Source organism: Heterocephalus glaber, unplaced genomic scaffold (genome assembly GCF_053883595.1).
Source record: "Heterocephalus glaber isolate CG9 unplaced genomic scaffold, H.glaber_assembly_v1.0 deba00001509, whole genome shotgun sequence".
Lineage (NCBI taxonomy): Eukaryota > Metazoa > Chordata > Mammalia > Rodentia > Bathyergidae > Heterocephalus > Heterocephalus glaber.
In genome coordinates, this window is record NW_028258325.1 from 52231326 (window position 1) to 52244929 (window position 13604).

Genomic DNA, 13604 nt, shown 5'->3' on the forward strand with positions numbered 1-13604 from the left:
AGTTATGATAAAAAAAAAAATACAGTGAATGCTGCTGCTGAATGCCATCCAATGGAAAGGCAGACTTGTAAACATTAGAGTGTAACTTCATCCACCTTATTTACTGGCATTGTGCAACCTCCAGCTCTTCCCTAAAGTCAAAATGACTATAAAATGTAAGCATTTTGAATTGATTCAGGACATTGATGCAGCTGCAACAGTGCAACAAAACACAATCATGAAAGAAGGCTTCCAGGATTGCTTCAGAAAATGGCCAAACTATGGGATAAGTGTGTTTGAAGAGAAGGGGAATATTTTGAGACATTAATCACAATGTGTATTTTACTGTAATTTTTTAAAAATTTAAGCTTTCACTGTACTTTCCAATCACACCTTCATCAAAGTATTTAAGAAGGGATTCAACATGGAAAATCATCACTCATAATTTTATTGATGTATTGTTTGAAATAACAAAGTGGAAGAGAGATTCTCTCCCTCTTTTGAACGGTAAATTTTAAATTGGTATTTGCAACTTTTCTTTCTTATGGCCATGGATTTTGGTCTTTAATACACATATTTTAATTTTATATTGTCTATTAACTTATTATATTTTGCAAATTCTCTAAGATACATTATAAACATAAAATATTAAATGTGGTCCTTCATTAAATATATTTGAAAAACATTGTTCTAGACTGTTCTCTGACATTCTGTCCTAATTCTGGACTCTTTCTTTTTACCCACAATGGCCCCCGCCTTCTATGAATTCAAAACCTGTATCTAATACTGAAGCCTAGGCCAATTAGTCTTCCCCTGACAACTAAAAGCCTCTCCAGTTTAAATTTTCTTCTGAAAATTTGCAGATAGGACATAAAATACCCATTTCTTTTCTCTCAGAGACCAGCATCAAATGGTAGGCACATGACTGCATGTCTGAAAATGATAGGGCTTTCTTAGAACATAGTTTTCATTAAATGCATCCAAAATGTGTAATTTTGTGTTTTGAAAATATTTTAAGCCTTCAAAATGTGGTATAGTTGTCAAAAGATATCAATCCTCTGTTAAGTGCCAGACACATCTTTTTCAATGCAGTGGTAAAGAATATAAGGTGAAGTAAACGTTAAATATATTACAGATAGATAATTTTGATTATGTAAGATATTTAATTATAAGATATAATTATAAAATATGTTGATTATGAAACTACTTATGAGTTATGCATTTAAATATGTAATAGGCAACCATGATATGCTGAAGAAGTCCCCTCAAAGACGTGTATGTTCTAATCCCCCAAACCTATGAATGTTGCCTTATTTGGCAAAGTGGATTTTCCAGATGTGATTACGAATCTTGACATGTTGTGATTATCCTGAGTTATCCCAGTGGGTGTGATGTAATCAAAGGATCTTCAAAAAAGGGAAAGACAGTGATTAGCTTTGATGCAATGAGGGAAGCCAAACTGCACACAGGCACAGAGGATGTCTAGCACATGTGGACACAAACATAGCCACACATGTCCAGAACATGCAAAGTGACCCATCGCACACCCCCCAACTCACACACATGCACAATTGGGTGATGGGGCAGGCACCTGAGCTGCAGTTGTGCCCCTCCTTACCCACTCTGGTGCATTTGATTGGGTTTTAATCTTTTTATTGAGATAGTTTATGTGAGCAGGGGCCATGAGCCAGGGAATGTTGGTGGAATCTAGAAACTGGAAAAGGCTAATAAATAAATCCTTTAAAAGAAAACAGCTTTAGTGACACTGTGATTCTAGACAATTGAAGCTGATTTTGAACTTCTGACCTCTAGATCTTTGAAGAAATCAATTTGTGCTGTTTTAAGCTATTGTGTGATGAATAGGAAACTAACCCAGGGATTTCATGTTTGTAAGTGAGATGTCTTCCATTTGGAAATAAATTTAAACCAAGGTATTAGAAAAAAGAAAGAGCCAGCCAGGGAGAGAGGATCAGAAATCTCCAGTTAGAAGGAATACACCAAGACCAAGCATGGTGAGTTGGTTTACTATTACTTTTGTAACAAATTTCCACACTTAGTGAATTAAAATTTAATTTTAATTTTAAGTTTTAATTTTAAAATTAAAACTCAAAATTACTATGATACTGTTCTAGAGGGCAAAAGCCGAAAATTGGTCTCACTAGACTAAAATCAAAGTGTGATTACAGAGCTGTTTTTCTACTGGAGATTCAAGAAAAGAATCCTGTTTTTAATTTTTTGTTTTTTGCCTTTTGCAACATCTAGAGGTTGCCCACCTTTCTCTTTGCCTTGTGGTATTTTTTTTACAACCACCAATCAAATCACCCCAATCTTTGCATCCTTGACTTTCCTGCCTTCCTGTTTTACGCATAAAGCCCTCATGTGATTATATTAAGCCTCTCAGAATAATCCAGGATTACCTTCCAGTCTGAAGACCTTAATTTAATCACACCTCTGAAGTCCCTTTGGCCATAACACATAGCTTCAGGGATTAGCATGTAGACATCTGGATGAGGATGGTATTTCTATCATACCCAGTTTAAGACATGGAAATGGCTGCAATATCTAGAGAACAGAGTATAAAGAAAATAGCAGCAAGAGATTTTTTTTTTTAAAAGCACTTCAAAGAGCATCAAAAGCCACATGAAAGATTTGAAATTTTATTCTACCCAAGAAATTTTATCCTACTCAAGAATGCTAGGAAGTCATCCTAGTAGTTCAATGATTTTTTAAGCAGAAAATTAGGTTTTACTTCCATGTGAATAACTGACTAGATATAACTGGATAAAAGTTTAGAATAAAATTTAAGGGGGAAGGTGGAACTAAGATAATAGGATAGAAATGGAAAGGAGTGAACATGGAAAGTTTTCAGAGGAAAATTGAGAAGAATTTGACTGACAGGTGTTCAAGCACCATGATTTCTATAAGGATGAAATCCTCAGAGTGTATACAGTGGGAATAAAAAGAGAGAGAAGAAATTGGGTAAGGAGTACAGAAATCTTGGGTTTAATTAAAGAAATATTGTGAGTTGGTACCACAGATGCACACAACTCAAGATAATTGCTTTCACAGTTTAGAAGCACACGTAGGACTGAAGATGATATATTTGTGATTCATAGGCATAAACACATCATGATAATTCTAACCAATGGAGCAGTGATTACTCAGGGAAAAGTAGATATTGAAGGATAACAATTCCACTACTTAATAGATTAAGTGAAGTTAGAATAAAGGTGAAAAAGAATTTTCTTAGTGAGATCCAGAAGCTTGGAGGCTAAAGTGTTGCACGACCAAGATGAAAGTATTTTAGACTTTCAACAGTGATGAGATTTGTTAAAACTCTTAAAATGAGTGAAAGTTTTTAAAAGCTCCTATATTCTTTTCATCTTAATTTCCCCTTGTTTTTTATTGTCTGTCTTATGATTACTCCTGTTAGAATTTTAACTTTTTTCATTTCTTTCTATTAATTTTTAAAAATATATCACCATTTCTTTTTGTTGTTATCTTTTTCTTAAATTCTTTTTGTTCATTTGGTCTAAAACAAAATTAGACTTGCTTTTAATTATTAACTAGTAGCTACTCTATTTCAATTTTACTTTTAAGATAAAATTATAATTTTAATGAATTTAAGAAATATGATTACAAAAAGGTTAAATAGAGCTCCTTTCTCATACACAGAGACTTTATTGGTTTTCTTCCGATTACCTAAAACTGAAACAAACCAGAACTCTTTTTACTTCAGTAGGTCTTTCCACCCTTTTAATGATGATCCCCCAAAAGGACAACCAGAAAATTAAGAGCAATGAGCTAGGTCTTAGCTAAGCTAAATTCATTCATGACAGGTTAAATATTTGATATACTGAAATTACTTTTTCAAGTAAGATGACTTTGCATGTCTCAAGTTGGTAGGGATAGCAAACAGGAGTAGGGACCACTGTGATGCATACAAATATTAATGGTAAAGATAACTACTCAATGCTCCTACATAAATAATATCGCCTTCTCACTTCAAAATTGTATATTATGATAGTCTTAAAAACTAATAGATTCATACTATATGGATGATTTTTTCTTCTTGCTTTATCATTTAAAATTGTTGTATTTTTAGTATTTAAAACTTTTCAGTAAATAATAGTTCATCAGGTAGTTGATCTGCAAACATTTTCACATTGTAAGACTTAATATTGCTTCAAAATGCCACACATAATTCACTTTTTCTGATTATTAAGATACCAAGAAAGTAATATTTCATTCCGATTAAAATTTAAACCATTTTGAAGGCTCTTGTTAGGGCCAAAAGGCATTTCCACACTGTGGGATGCATGCATGTGTCCCTGTGCCTAGTCTTTGGCTCTGCTCCTTCAGACTGGCTTCCCTATCTACTGTGTCCATCACTCTTGGCTATACCTTCTGACTTACCCCCATCCTCCTTGTTCACTTTTGTTTCTCTTTAAATGTGCTTTTAGTATTTTTACCACTTTAGTTTATTAGTACATGTGTGTAGTGCACAACACTTCCATTACTTGTGGGGAGTAGGTAATGTACATAGCACATCTTCACTCCTTTTTTCAGTCCCTTTCCCTTCACTGCCTTCCCCTCCACCCACGATCCCCTTCCTTTTTTGTGTGCATGTTTTCAGTACCTAATATTTACATTCCTCGTGTGGAGTTGGCACGTGCACATAACACATCCCAATCCCTTTTGGTCATCCCTTACCCTTTTCCTCTTTTGTTTAAATCCATTCCATGAGCCAAAAGCCTTGTTAACAATTACTTTGGACATGATTCTATTTAGTCAGAGTTCCTGTTATTTAGACAATGCCCTAATATCTCAGGTCACATGATTGACCCAAGAGTAAGAGAGAGAACGCTAGAAAGTTATACAATAAAGAGCAAGGCTCTAGGGAGCAGTAAATATTTGAGCTGTTTTTGCTATCAACTATACTAATGAAGAATAGAATGGAATTGGAGTGCAGTTAGCACAGTTTGTACCACAGTGGAATATCCAATTTTAAGGGACACGATAATCTTTATAATACTCTTGCATACATTGTTTCATACACTCGTAAAATTGAGTACTGCACATGACAAGCCTTGGACTTATCTAAAGTTTGCTTGTCTTGGAGATTCATTTTTATGTACCTGCTTTCCTTTTTACCTTGAAATACAATTTTCTATCATGTGGATGTCCATCTTTTTTTTTGGTACTGGGGATCAAACTCGGGACCTTGCGCTTGCAAGGCAGGCAGAGAAACCACTGAGCTAAATCCCAGGCCCGGATATCCATCTTTTAATGATGTCATTTTTAATCTGTGTACTGGGAATGTTTGGGGACATTTTAGAATGTTTTACAAATTTTATCATTATGAGAAGTTTAATTTGAAATTAAAAATGCCATTTTTTAATGCAGTTATATTCATATTTTCTAGTGTTTACTTAGTGTACTGTTTTTGATTGTAATAATCAAAGAATTAGATCAGCTGTTGAATATATTGGCATATACTGGCATATTTTCTCTTTAATATCTGTGACATCTACTCTTTTATTCTCAATCTTGGTAATTTTTCTGATCAATTTGGGTAGAGATTTATCAATCGTATTGTTCTCTTGCAGAACTACATATGAAATATTTTTCTATTTTATTATTTTCATCTTTAAATTCTTCTATATTTTGCTCTTCCTTTCTTTTCTATCTTTGTTTCTTTCAGTGGAAGTTTAGATCATTGATTTGAGCTATCATTTTCTAATATAGACATAAAGTGGATACATTTCTTTCAAGGCAAAGATTTTACTATATCTCATGTATTATTGGTACATTGTATTTTCACAGAGTGAAGTGTAGTTCAAAATATTTTTAAAATCCTCTTGAAAGTTTTTCTTTGCCTTATGCATTATTTGGAAATATATTAATTAATTTCCAACTATTTAGGGATATTTTTGATATTTTATGATACTGAACACAGAATTTATTGCTTTTACTCCAGTATTGACCATTTTTTGCTTTGCATTTTTGTTAGCATTAGGTCTTGGGTTTGAACAAATTTTCTTGCTTTGTTATTCTGAGAGATAATCTGACCTCTGATGAATTCAGAGTAGAACTGGGGAGAAGTCATGCTTTCTCTTTTTCTCTCAGAGGCCATCCCTTTTGCCAAACCCCCAGGAGACAGCTTCAGCTTCTACCCCTCTTAGCAGTGGTCACCAATGTAAATGCTGAATGTTTGGAAGGGAGGATTTCCTTCACCTCCCCCCACAACAGCCAATGCTTTCTGGCAAAGCAGGATAAGATACTAAGGAAAAGTAGATTATTGTCGCCTCTCATCTAGAAGCAGCTTCCTTCTGCTTTGTTTCAGAAAGAGATCTGGCAGGTTTCTCTCTTGCTGTTGACAGCAGCAGCTGATTACAGCTGGCATTTCTGGGTCCCTCTGAGCTACTAATGTGATTCCTTAGGTATGACAGCTCCACTTGCTAGCTCGGCAGACCCTGCAAGCCTGGGCCAGGAAGAGAACTCATGCATTTTACTTAGCTTGCTCCCAATCCTTCCAACCAAATATTAGCTGAAGTTCCTAGAAAAGTGCTGCAGAATAGGAGTAAACACTTTGTATATGAAGTTTTCCTATAATCTATGCAGTCACTCTAGCCCATGGAAGGGCTTGTTGCTCTTTAGAATTCAGTTTACTTTATTGCCTCATAAGAGCTCCAGGATGAGCTCACATATATATGATATAGATATCCAGATTCTTCTATTAGGTTTGAAATAACATTTGGTTTCCCATTTATACATTGTAAGGGTTGGTAAAACTCTTTCCAATTATATCTTGAACTATTCTTCTCTGTAATACTATTACTTCATAAATACCTACACATTTTAAAATCAGAATTTTAGTCTCTGTCTTTCATAGTTCTCATGTTTTCTTTTCTGAGCTTTTCTCCTTGTCTGTTTCTTTTGTGCTTTCGACTTTAGATCTTTGGTGACTGTTTCCTGTGAATATTTTTTTATTGCCTCGGTGGGAATTTTAAAGTTCAGTGTTCATTGTTTCTCAAGACAGCTGTCCTCTCACTCCAGAGAACTGTCATTGAGTCTCTCTGTTAACTTTCCCTGGAATATTATTCTTCCTGCTTCCTGTCCTATTTCATAGCTGTCAGATCAACTTACAGCCTGGTGAAAACAATGAAGAAACTCTGGTAACATTTCTTAAGGTTATATGTCTTCATAAGATAAATATTTCTCTTCTGAGTTTCAGGATGATTCATTCCATGTCTCAGCACTTTTTCCTTCTATGTCCCCACATTTGTTTATTTTTGAATTCTTCCTTGTTTAGAACTTATATTTGCCCATGTTTACATTTGTGTGATCTATAGTATTGCTTTGCATTCTTTGTAGTTTGGATAGATTTGCCATCTTATTGTGCTACATAAATTCTAGGACAATTTCTAGTATGTGTGAGAAGTATAAATTACATTTTATAAGCTTTTTCTTTATTTCAGGTTAATTGATTTAAATCAACTGAATACATCCAAAAGAAAAATGCCCAACATAAAAGCCCTTCTTTTTCCTATCCTTCTTTTCCCTTTTCTTCTTTCAGCTATATTGTGCTTTACTTTTATGAGGCAATGGTGCTTAAGAGGCATTGCATTCTATAATTTCCTGTATGACGTTGCCCAAGAAAATAAGATTCTAATAACAGGAATCAGTCATAAAATATTCTGACCAACACCAAAAAGCATATACACTATTAAATATGGGTCTGCTGCCTTTTGGTCAAATAATTGATTGTGGGATGACACCCAAGTCTTCCCTAAGCAGTAGGTTTATTTTGTTTCACAGAGACAGGAATCTCTTTTAATTAATTGAATTTGCCAATGAAACTACATGGCTTTGCTTACTTTAAGTTTCTCTTTAATTTTGGCAGTAAGTTCAGTGATTCGGTTTTAATATTATTATGTAATACTTTTTCCTCTCCTTTTATAGATATCTAGGTAGAATTTGAAAATTTGGATCAGAGACTATTAGTGTAATTCCTTATTGATATTAAAAACCTAAAACTGAGTTTTCTGACAATGACAAATATTCTGTGTTCATTATATTGATGCTAAAATTGTTAATTTTTGATAAGAAACTAAAGTTGTTTGTTACAGATATGACATAAGAGGTGTGTGATACTTAATCATTAAGCTGCATCTGTGGTTTAATCAATTGTTGTCATACATTTATTGAGTATCTAGCAGGCAGTATGAGCTCTCATACCTCCACTGTGGCATTCCACTATGAATTTCACAGTTATCAAATGTGACAGAGAATTCTTAAGCCAGCAGTACTTAAATTTGGCTTTCAGACTGTTACCTACTTAGATAAAATATAACTTTTGTCAATTTTTAATCTGTGCTTGGTGAGAACATCTAAATTAAAATCAAAGAAAAAATGATATACTCATTTCCCTTAATTTTTTTCTTCTCATTTATCGTATATTTCAACCCTCTAAGTCTGAAGGATGTATAGCACAGGTCTGTGCTGTGGTGATAGGATATTGATTTTGCATTTCTAGGTTTGATCTGAGTTCTTTAATTTTTGATTGGGGTTGCTTGTTGGAGATAGCAATTGGTGAACTGATCCTGGTGAAAAGCAGAACTAGAAGCTTATAAATATAATGGATCTGAATCATAAATTGGGGTAATTTGGTAGATATGAGGGCTCTCAGAATGAACCCACTTCTAATGTGAAAATTACTCTTAGACATTTAGGTAAAGTGACAAACACTGTTAAGGCAATGGTCTACCTGAACAACCTCCACATGCAATACATGTGGAATCTTTTTAAATTGTATTAACAGACCATTCATCATTTGTAGTTTACAGTATTTCATGATTAAAGGGTAAAGGGTAATGTCTTGTTCTTTCTGAAGACATTCACAGTTTAATCTTAACAGTTACATACAACTGCTTTGATATTCTGCAAAGATGCAAATTTTAAAACTCTTTTTAAAACTTTAAAAGATTTTTTGCTCAAGAATAAATGAGAAAGGCATTTTATAAAGATGAGTAATAGGCTACAATGTAGATCAGGAAATAGATGCTAAACACTTTTGGAACAATTATTGCATCCTTGTGCTGGAAAGAATGAGATCTTTTTCAGGTGTATTTGAACATCTGTCAGGAAAGGTAAATTGTAGCTTTGTTGTGAATGATCTGGTTAAAAGGTTTGGATTTTCGTTAGGTGTTTGGGAACAATAAAGCATTTGAACAGTAAAAGTGAGCCTCTAGTGGTATTATAGTAGGTTAAAACAGACAGGCGTGCATTTTATCAGAAGAAAGAAAGCCTAAAGGCAGAATATTAGTTTTTGTTTTGTAACAAAGAGCCATGCAATAGCAGCGGCTCACCACAGTAAACGTTCCCTTTAGTAGTTTAATTGGTCAGCTGGGGCAGCATGTCTTCAGATTGAAAATCTGGCCTGCTGTTGACTGCAGGTTGGGCTCTGGTCTGCTCTCATCCTGGAATGAGGACCATTTTCCTTGTGGAAGTAACATAATGGCAAAATTACACCTGCTAACTCTTAAAGTCTTGGCTCAGAAGTCCTTATTTTCACTTCCTCCCACATTTCATCAGTGAATCTTAGTATCAGTGGGGTGGGGAAATATTCTTTACCATTATAGTGATACTTAATATCATGTGCCAAAGGTCATGGTAGTATAATTGACTTGGGAACAAGGATCAAACCTACCACATGGACAGAGAGTGTCTTGAGACTAGTCTAGACTTTTGGTGAAATGAGCCTTGAATAGTGTAGTGGCCAAATAAATGTACATTCACATTTATAAAGAGGGAAGAATTTAGGAGGTTTTCCTAATGAAGAGGGGAGAAAATTTGCTGACTGCCCTCACATTAGGAATCCAAGGAATGACTCAAAATCAATAAAAAGTCCCAAGAGAGGGTAATTGATTGGATGGCTGAGCTTAAATTATTTGGTTTAAAGTCACGAAACTAAAGAGTTGAGGAAATGACCCTGAAAACCAATTCTGACCAACTCCAAAATTTGTAACTCCGACAATCACATTATGTTGCTATGAGCTATTATTGGCAGAAATTGAGAACAACGAGGATCACAGATGTAGAGAAGTAGCCAAGTCATCGTGTTCATTGTTGGATGTGTTGATTCAGCTCTTTGCCATACCTACTGAGAGTTGAACATACTAAAAACTCTAAGTTCATAATTCAGACTTTTTTTTCAAACTTGAATGAATGATATTGCAAGACAGATAATTATATAAAAATCATTTAGAATTAGAAAACTCATTTTTGGGCCGGGGATGTAGCTCAGTGGTGCTGCCGCCTGCCTCGAAAGCACAAGGTCCCAAGTTCAATCCCTGGTACCAAAAGATAAATAAATAAATAAATAAATAAACAACCCCCCCCCCAAAAAAAACCTCATTTATTGGTTTGATGATGTTTGGGTGGATCAGGTTTCATATAATGCAAACTATTTTTTCTCTTGTGAAGAGAATGTTATGGTTTAGATCTAAAATGCTGTCCCCCCCACCAATTTTCATACATTCATAGGTGGGTCTTTGGCAAGGTGATTTGGACTATGAATGTTCTAACTCCATCAGTGGATTAATCAATGGATGAGATAATGACTCAATAGCATATTGGGAGGTAATGGAACATTAGGAGGTGGGACCTTATTGAATGGAGTGGATCAGGGGGCCTGACCTGGGAGACTCTATTTTTGTCCCTGGATCTTTTATCTCCAACTCTTTCCCTCTGACTCTGATTCTCGGTTGCCTTGAGTTGAGCAACTTTCTCTGCCATGATGTTTCTTCCTAGCTCAGGTCTAGGAGCCTAGTTACCATGGACTGAAACCTCTGAAACTCTGAGCCCAAATCAACTTTTCCTCCTTTAAGTTGTTTACCTCATATATTCTGTCACAGTGACAAAAAGTGAATTAAAACAAGGAAAGTGGTGAATATGTAGTACAAAACTTACGGAACATATTAATGTAAACCTAAGAATATTACTTTTATTTAGATGAACCTTAGAATGTATTGTGCTGTATATATAAAATAAGCCATGAAAATCTTTCAAAACTGTTAAATAGATCTTTCAGCCTCCCAAAATATTTGACATATTTTTCAAGAAAGCTCAAGTTTGTTGGATTGATTGAATTTTGGTTATCTTTACACATAATAATAAAGCTAATTTCTACCATTTCTTTAGACCATGAGAGCTATTATGCCTATGAAACAGAAATTATATTATTTAGTAAAATCTATTGATGTTATTTGACATCATATGGAGAAATCAATACATTTATTAGATGTATTTGTTGATACTTTTTGTTATTGTATCACCACAGTTTAGCTGGGTGACAAAAGCTACTCTGTGTATTTTGTCCTCTCTTTTAGGTTGTCAAACATCTATTGCTATATAACCCAATGATTAAAATATAATAAAACAGAAGAGAAAGAACATCATGGCATTTTTTCCAGAATATTACATTTATGATACTTCTTATTTATCTTTTCTTTCTCACATAAGGGAAGACATATGTGATAAATATGAGTAAGGTATCATATTTAACTGTAGGAATGAAAGAAGAGTTACAGAAAGCACTTTCCTTAAAAATAAAATTATGTAATTTGCCCCAACTTGCATTATTTTCATCAAGTCAAAATTTGAAAGAATGAAATGGAAATTCAATAAAAGTATAATTTTAAAAATCTAAACACAGACATTAACTTACATAAAAGTAAAATTTGTAATTTTTTAGAGCTATTGATGAGCAGTATAAATTGTTTTCAAACTCAAAAAGCTTGAATCGTTTTCTCCTGAAGCTGATGTTATATGTGAATACTTGCTATTTCCTTAGAAGGGCAAAACATTTAAAATACTTGAAGTAGGAGAGAAGAATTTGTCAACAAAATGTCAATAAGCGTTATTTTTATACATGATAGAACAAAAGAAATTCTTATAGCTCACCACTGATTAGAATATGAAGTAGCAGTTTAGTAAGAAAAAGTAAAAAAGAACACTGCAAATTAAAATCAATTATATTTTTTCTTGATTTCTTGGCAACTCCAGTGGATCAGTAGTGGAAAGAGAAATACACTCCAGAATTTCTAAAGTTTTCATACTTATGGTTGGAAAATGAATTTTTAAAAAGTTATAAAAATATGCATTTTCTTGTGGTTTTCTGTTTAAACTACAGCTGATATAATTGAGCATCAGTTTTGTCACTTTTGTGTCACACCGTGAATTAAAATTTATCATATCTCAGAGTATTAAATTGATCTCTATTTTGAAATAAATAATTTATGTCACTGGTAAACTTTTAGTTTATAAGATATAACATTATATTTTGTCCCTCAAGTAATTAAGAAAATATGCTATGTGACAATGTAGAAATATTTCATAATTAAAGAAAATAACCAGTCATTAGGAGGATTCAAGTTCCAAGATGATGAACCAATGGAAAGAAAATGAAAATTCATCATTTCCTAGGAAATTGAAGACTATTAAATATTCTAAAAATACTTTTCATTCTTAACATTTTATATTAGTTTTGGGTATATGAAAATTATGGAGTGAAATATATAATAGGTCACAGGGAATTCTTTTAGATCTAAACATGTGAAAACTTCTATAAGAAAAATTAGTTTAGCTGGAGTCATACAGAATTAAGCCAGAATTGAGGTTTTTAACGGTTACTAGTCATGTGGCTAGGAGTTGGTTACGACCCCTCTTGCTGTGATTTGAATGTACCCCCAGAGGGTTTAAGCAGTTCTTGATTTGACAGTGGGCCAGGTAAGGCCGGTGGGTGGTAGTGAACCTCCCAGGGTGGAGGGCATGGCTAAGTTCATATCCAAGAGTGAGCCGCCCAGCTTGGGGGAGCTCAGCACCCATCACAAGCACTCTGTCTTCCTCCCTCTCTTTCCTCTCCCTAGATGCTTTCATTTTCATCTTAGACTTCCCAGATTCCAGAACTGTGACCCAATAAAGTTCTGTTGATTATTACCTCTCTGATATTCTGTTCTATCAGCACAAAACAGACTAAGACATTTTCATGGTTTAATTTCCATATATCTTAAATAAGGGAAATTTAAACACAGCAACAACAAAAACACCTCATAGGATTGACTGGATGGAGAAATTAAATCATACTGTATCGCTCAGCTCTAGAGCACTGTGGTTGGAATGTACTGTACAAAGAAAATGTTCTCTATTGTTGTTAAATTATTCTTATTGCAGAAATTTATTAAGTACTTATACCTATTATCCCAGGAATGATCATTTGAGGATCATAATACTGACTTTGATACTTTACCATATTTATTCTATATATAAATTTTTAAGCTCCTTTAAGAAGTTGTGTATACTATATGTTTAAGTGATTTCATTTGTAATCTGTTCTAATGTCTTTTAGTTTTCTATTTCTTGACTAAAATTCTCCTTTAAACTCCAAATAGGTATGTTTTACTGCACATTTGAAATTATCAACTTGTAGGTCTCTCATGCACCTTCTCAAATCTAAATTTCTGATCAGATGTCTAAAATACCTTCCCCTAAAAGCATACACAAATGTATGCATGTACACACACACACACACACACACAAATAGCACAACCACTAACCAAACA